This window comes from Ochotona curzoniae, unplaced genomic scaffold (genome assembly GCF_017591425.1).
Source record: "Ochotona curzoniae isolate NIBS_2020 unplaced genomic scaffold, NIBS_Ocur_1.0 scaffold_3208, whole genome shotgun sequence".
Taxonomy (NCBI): Eukaryota; Metazoa; Chordata; class Mammalia; order Lagomorpha; family Ochotonidae; genus Ochotona; species Ochotona curzoniae.
Genome location: NW_024467106.1, coordinates 5,882,747 through 5,889,672, shown reverse-complemented (window position 1 = coordinate 5,889,672; position 6,926 = coordinate 5,882,747). Strand labels below are relative to the sequence as shown.

At 57.7% G+C, this 6,926-nt stretch overlaps 1 protein-coding gene across 11 annotated transcripts in view; it reads left to right on the top strand.

Annotated features, from left to right (window-relative positions):
- The window catches only part of RALGPS1 (Ral GEF with PH domain and SH3 binding motif 1), a 221,210-nt gene that overhangs the window by 134,310 nt on the left and 79,974 nt on the right, over positions 1-6,926 (top strand). The window lies entirely within an intron of this gene.

Sequence of the window (6,926 nt, the reverse complement as noted above, 5' to 3'; positions counted from 1 at the left end):
GAAGGACATGTCCGGTCACGTGGCCCTGGGCCATGTCAGCTAAGCTGCAGAGCCCCAAACAGGAACAAGCAAGCCAACTCCCCTGAGCCAAGTATGTACAACAAACAGCAGTGACAACATAGGCTGCTCACTGCCCCTGCGATTAACCCAGCCTGGGGAGGGTGGGGGCACAGCCATGTGACCCCAGCTCTGGCCCGGCTCTTCTCGTGGGCCACACGCTCCAGAGGTGCACAGCATATCTGCCATGTGCCAGGTCCTATCCATAAACTGGGCAGAGCCAGGTCCTGCCCTCATGGGGCTTCTGCCTCATTACCGAGCACTGTGACACAGAGCACGCATGTGACAGGGCACGATAGAGCGCTTCCCTGAGAAAGTGACCTCTGGGCTGACCCCGAGGGATGAGTAGGAGTTGGGCAGGCCATGGGGGAGAGGGCGGAGAGCTCCGGGCCCCAAGGGGTGGGCCCCAACTCCTCCTTTCCCTTCACTCCGTGTGCTTCACTCCCTTCACTAGGTCACGTGTGCCCTACACATGTGCCCAGGCTGAGAATGCTCTCCACATCCTGTTCACTCTGCAGCTACTGTCCCACTGTGCTTCCCTCCAAAGGGTAGGCCACGCTCCCTGTTTCCAGAAAGTTCTTGGTCCTGTTGTCTCTTGACCTGCCTTGCACAGGCCTTGCCCCTTGCCCTCTTGAGTGCCCTGAGGGACAGGGCCCCACTGTTCTCCATCGGTTTTCGGTCCACTTGTTGACCCCAGGGACACAGTGATGGCTCCTTTCCCCGAGTTCCTCCGAGAGCCCCCAGCCCCACTCAGGCTGCCCTTTCCTGTTCCCATCCCACTGAGTAAGAATCACGCCCCCGCGTGGTCCTACAGCCCAGACTCTCCGAGATGCCCGCCCACTGTCTCTTTGATCTGTCCCGCCTGGGCCTCTGCTGGGCAGGTGACACTTCCTGAGAAACCAGCCCCGCACCTGCATCCTACCCCGCTCTGGGTGTCTCCTACACGCCCCAAACCGGAAAGCCCTCACCCAGTTTGTTTCTCCCACCACCCTGGAGCAGCCGGCTCTTCATCTGCTGCCCAGATAGGAAAAGGAGTGTCCTGACTGGCCACCTCGGCCCCACTGTCCTCTACCTACCCCTACACCGAGCCCTTGACACGGGGTCTTCTACCCTCGCCTATTCTCATGGTGTGTCACAAATGGGTAACAGAGTCTGGCAGGTCTGGCAGGCTCTGGACCCCCCCCCACCCCCGGTCCCCAAACCCAGAGTTGGAGGGAGGCAGAGCCAGGACTGAGCTCTTAATGCCCACACCGAGGCATCCTTCAGTAGTGAGAGAATGTCCTTGTCACCACTCTGCTGCCACACACATCACTGCGGGAGGAACAAGCACACTCAGGACCTCTGAGCTCTGTCCACCTTGGACCCTCGGGGACTCCTCTGGCAGCCAGGACAATGGCAACACAAGCCAAGTCCTCCCAGCACCACACCCAAACATTTTCCTCTGGAACGACAGGGCCTCAGTGCCATTCCAATGGGCAGCACACGCCTCTTCGGCCACACAAAGGTGTTCGGGAGCATCTGCCAGGAGGTGGGGTGGAGGTGACGTCAGTGGAAACCGGGCCGAGTTTGGAAGTGTTTGCCTGTTTCCAACAGTCCCTTGGCCCATCCCAGGCTGGTGGCCACGCCCCACCTAAGAACAATGGGGTAGGAGCTGCCCTCCAGGCTAGGGCAGGCGTGCTGGGCACCTCCTGCAGGCTGCTCATCTGTTGTGGCAGCAGGGACCTGCAGCACCTAGGGCAGGGGCGCTGTCCCCAATCAGGGCCAAGAAAATGCCGGAAGAGGCTCAGGGAAGCTACCCAAAGTTCTTTTCCTCCCAAGTAGGGGTACTCCTAACTCCCTCTCGGTGAGAGGCCAAGCTCTCACCCGTGGACTTGAGATCTTAGCATCTTAACCTCTTTCGCAAAAGGAGGTGATGGATCATACCTGGCATGCTTCCGAAACCAGAGATTGGGACAGTGTGGCAGCAATGTGACCACAGGAGCAGCAAAACAGCGGCCGGGGGGCACTGAGTGGGAGCAGTTCACCCACCCCCTCCAATCATCAGTCACCCGTGAGGAGCACCTGTTACCCCACTAGCTCCTCATCACCAGGGGCGGGGCTGGCCAGGAGGAAGCCAGAAATATGGGAAATACGGCCATGTGATCACAGATCGTGAGGTCTTCAGTGTCTTGCCAGATCATTCCAGATGCTAGATCAGTGTTCATGGGGTGCCCATCCTGCAGGAGAGAAGAGGGTAGCTCCCAGCAGTGTCAGGTCCCTGGCTTGAGTCCTGGGGCCAGGCTTAAAGCATTTTGCTCAATTCCGGGTCTCACTTCGGTTATCCTGGAGCCTGGGCTTAGCAAGGGGACTTGAGGCCAGTTGGGTCACAGGAAGGATGGAAGGGCCGGGGGGGGGGGGCGGGGGAGGCACCTGTACTGAGACCCAAGGGAGCTGGCAGGCAGTGCTGCTGCCCAGTCAGGCAGAGTGACTTGTTCAGGAACTCCCATGGGCCAGGCAAGCCTTGCTGTACCTTCTGAGCCACACGCAGACTAGGAATCGTTTTTTTCCTCCCTAAAGACTCCAGCTCCCTTCTCCCGTCCGAATTCTTTTTTTAAAGCCAATTTGGCAGTTCTTAATAGGCAGAAATGAGTTTGTTTACTTTCGCTCTCTTGATGTGTATTCTAGTAATTGCATCACAAGAGAAATACACGGGGGAGGGGAGGGGACAGGTTGGAGAGCAGGCGTACCCCCACATTCCAACTACCCCGGCCTGGAGAGCTCCACTCCCTCCAGAGTGGCACTCCTCGGCCCCCTTCCTGTGACCAGCAAAGAAAAGCAACACCAACTGTTTCCCTTGGCTCGCAAATGAAAAGTGATTCTTGAAATTGTTTTTCCACATTGTTTGCACCTGTTAGGGTTTTCCCTCCTCACACAAGGCCACCTGACAGCCTGGCTCACGGGGAGGTGGCCTTCCCACCCATCCTCCTGGGGGTGGAGGAAGGGGAGGCGCTTCCGGGTGTCCCATTGCAGCAGGGTACACACACACACACACACACACACACACACACACACACACACATCCTTCTCACCACTGCCACAGGACTCTGCGGTAATAAATGTCATTTTCATGACACAGGGCTTTGTCGCCCTGTGGCCAAAGCCACTGGCCCTGGGCTGTGTGCTCTGAGTCCTCCCCAGCAAAGAGCAGGGGGATCATGGCCTCATGTGGAAGGCCTGTCTCGTACTCCTGCCCATGCCCTCGGCAGGGAGCCATGTTATCTCAGGGCCTCCTCGACTCAGGGGAGTGGACCCTCCTGAATGGACCCCGCTGGCCGCGCCAGGGGATACAGCTTACCCACGTGGTCTTTGTGTTTGGGATGTTGCTACTGCAGCAGTCTCCTGGCTCTCTCACGGTCCCCACCGGAGGGCGAGCAGAGCTCTGGCCATCTGAAGACCAAGAGTCGGTTGTCCAAATCACCCAGCTGTTAAGGAACAGAGCCGGCAGCAGCCCACAACCCCAACCAGACTCTGGATAGCTGGAGGCCAAGGTTCTGGCACTACAGCCTGCCAAAGTAACTACCAAGGCCCTGGGGAACTGCTCCTTCCTCCAGGTTACAGTCCTGCCTGAAGGATACACAACACAGATATTCCTCCCATCTCTCTCGCACTCTCGCTCTCACACACACTAAGAGCCTCATTTGTCTGTGAGCACAAAGGCCACGGGTGAGTCCAGGTCCAAGAAGCCCACATCTGCCCAGGCAGGGAGGGCATCCGGAGCTTACACATGGAGCTTACACAGTACCAGAAGGCTTACACATGGTCCCTGAGACCCGGGTGCTATGAAGCTAAGTTGGGAATTTGGCCTGTGCTGGAGACAGTCCAGAGCAAGTGTGAAAATTAGGAGACCCAGGTGAGGAGAGGGAAAAGCATCCATGCTGAGTGGCCGTTGGTATGCCCAAGAGTTGGTTGGAAGGCTCGGGTTGCTGGTGGAGTGGTACCCAGGCCAGCGTGGGAGGGACCGGATGAGAGAGGCTGGAGGAGAGGTCCCCTGGATTTGTGTGTGTTGTGTTCTTACTACTGTGTAAATAGCGACTCACACGTCACTGGTAGGCCGGCAGGATGTCTGGAGTCTTGTGCCATAGTTAGCAGTGTCCTTGCCTCTCACTCTCAAAAGTGTCTTGGATGGGCAAAATCGATCCTGTGGTCCCCCTACCCAGAAGAAAGGTGTTGTCTGCATTTGGCATTTATTGGGGGGCTGAAGTTGGATCAGGTTGGTTTGCTTGGAGTCAGTGTCAGGATGGGAGGGGGTTGCGATGAGCAGAAGGTAGCCCATTTGTTTAAACACCAGGATGCTATTTGCTCCCCACTGCGGACTGAGTCTGTGGAAATAGCTTCCAGATCAACACAGGGGTGTCTTGTTGGGTGTTGGAGCCCCTTGATGGTGCACATGAATAGGTGTCCAGGCAGTGACAGGTCACATCAGAAAACCTGGCAAAAGGACGGTGCCTGGCTTGTCCTGGTGACTCACCAGCAGCCCACAGGCCAGGGAGGGAACCCTCAGATGGCCAACCGCCGTCCCCTTCCGGCTAGAATCCTGTGAATCACAGTACCAGAAGGCTGCAGCCAGTTCCATCCTGCACCCCTCTGCCACTCTGCCTCCACCAGGGTCTGGCCCTCTGTGGGTGACAGGGGGTGTGCAGGAAGGAGCCAGGGAGGCTGGGAGTCTCTGGTTGAGCAGAGCTGCCCGGAGGACTGGTGGCTGGTGGCAGGGTTTGGATCTACCTGACGCCTGGGCTCTCATGTTTCTGCCACAGGTGAGCTGCTGGCTTCAGGCAGGGGCTGAGTTCATGGGGGAGGCAGGCCGTGGTTGCACTGTGAGCTCATGGGTCAGGTAGAGAGGGGCCGGTTGCCTCTGCCGGAGTGGGGGAGGTCTGGTGGGAGGTCAAGGGCACAGCTGTTATTTTCACCATGCGGTCTCCGGGAGCCATTTTGAGATTTCCCCGAAAGTCTGTGCTCTGAGCCCTGCGTGCCAAGAGACACGGCCAACAGGGAGGCGGCTGCAGAAGCCATCTCGGAGGCCAGCTCCTGTGTTGGCTGCCACACTTCCGGCTCGGCCTGGGGTGCTGTGGGGTTCTGGAGCTGGGGAGGGGAAGAAGTTGGTGGAGGAGGGGGAACTGAGTAGACAGCCCCCACCCCCAAAGGGCAGCCTACCGAGCTTTGCGTGAAGCCTCTCCTCTGGGCTCAGCTAGATGGCACAGGCCCCAGGACTACTACATCGCATGTGATTTGTGCCCAACAGCTGACCAGCAGCTCCGTGTGGCAAAGGCTGTGTGTTCCCCATTTCACCGATGAGCAGAAGAGGGGGATAATCTCCCTTGCCTGGCCACACAGAGGTTCTGCAGGAGTGGAGCTGGGCTAGGAGCCAGGCTTCTGACCCACACAAGCCCACCTGCCCCGCTGCCTCTGGGCATCATCGCCCTTGCTTTCCATACCGGATACGGTTCCAGGATTGTCTGTTTGAAATGCACACCTGACCATGTCAGCTCTACTGAAAGCAGCTCGTACCTTCAGGCCTGCTTCCGTGCCCTGTCCTGAATCTCCTCGCTTCCAGCAAGGTGTCTTCTCACGGGAGGGCTGGAGCGGGCACCACCTAGCACCCGTTACTCACTGTGCCCAGACCATGAACATCTTTATAAGCAGAGTCCCCGCAAGGCATCTGGCTTATGAAACAGGCATTGAATGAAGAATTGCGTTCATTTTCCATACTCCCCCTGCCCCCCACTCCACAGGAGCTAGAGGTTAGAGCAGGAACAACAGAAGTGTGGTTCTTGTCCCCAAAGGGACCATACACTTGACAGACAGAGCTGGCATCTGAGCTGCTGGGCAGCCAGGGCTGGGTAAACCCTTGACTGCACAGCACAGAGCAGGGCTGGCTGGGGAGCCCAGGTCTGTGGCTTGCCAAGCTCTTCGGCTTCTTCCCCGCCTGGATGCCCAGTAGCTTCGGGGACACACACCTATATAGCTTCCCCTCACGGAGACTGGGAGTGGGACCATCGGGGCAGGACCCAGTCCAGGGGTCACTCAGTCGGTCAGAAAGGAGCCATGCAGGGCTTTGTGGTGGTGGACGTAGGCCTGCCTGCCTGGGAAACTGGGCAGCAGGGCGTGCAGTCGGGGGGCTCTGACACTGGGACTTCTGACCCTGGGACAGGCTGAACTCCTTAGAGAACGGGCCTGCCACAATAGCTCAATTATGAGGACCTGGTTCCACAGTGACTCACAGGGCATCATAACCTTCAGCCACTACTCCCTGGCGTTGCTGAACAGAGGTGAGGCTCCTGGTCCAAGTGAGGTGACCCCAACACTTTCTGAGTACTTCCTGGGGGGCTCTTCAGGGATTTCCTTGCTTCTCATGCTTTGCGCCTCATGGCTGGCTGTCCAGGGAGAGCTGGGCAGAGTCTGAGTCTGATTCCTTGCTTTTCAGGGGAGAGATATCACACCCCAAACTTCAGTTTTCCCTTCTGTCAAAGACAGAAGTGAGTCTTGTTCACCAGCTCTCACTCCACTGTGTGTTGGTGTGATTATGGCTATGAGGCCGTGGGCACTTGGAGCAAAGTCCAATTCATCCCTTGACTGACTCTCTCTCTTTAACACACACCCTTGACTGACTCTCTCTCTTTAACACACACACACACACACACACACACACACACACACACACACACACACACACACACACACACACACACACACCTCTGCCACGGGCAGAAACAACTCAGGCTTGCATGGCTGTGACCCTGAGAGTTCTGACGCCCAGAGCTCCCTCCCTGGGGCTGGGCTGTTGCCTTCCCATCTCCCTAATGCTTTCTTAGGCACTGTCCCTGGCACAGCCC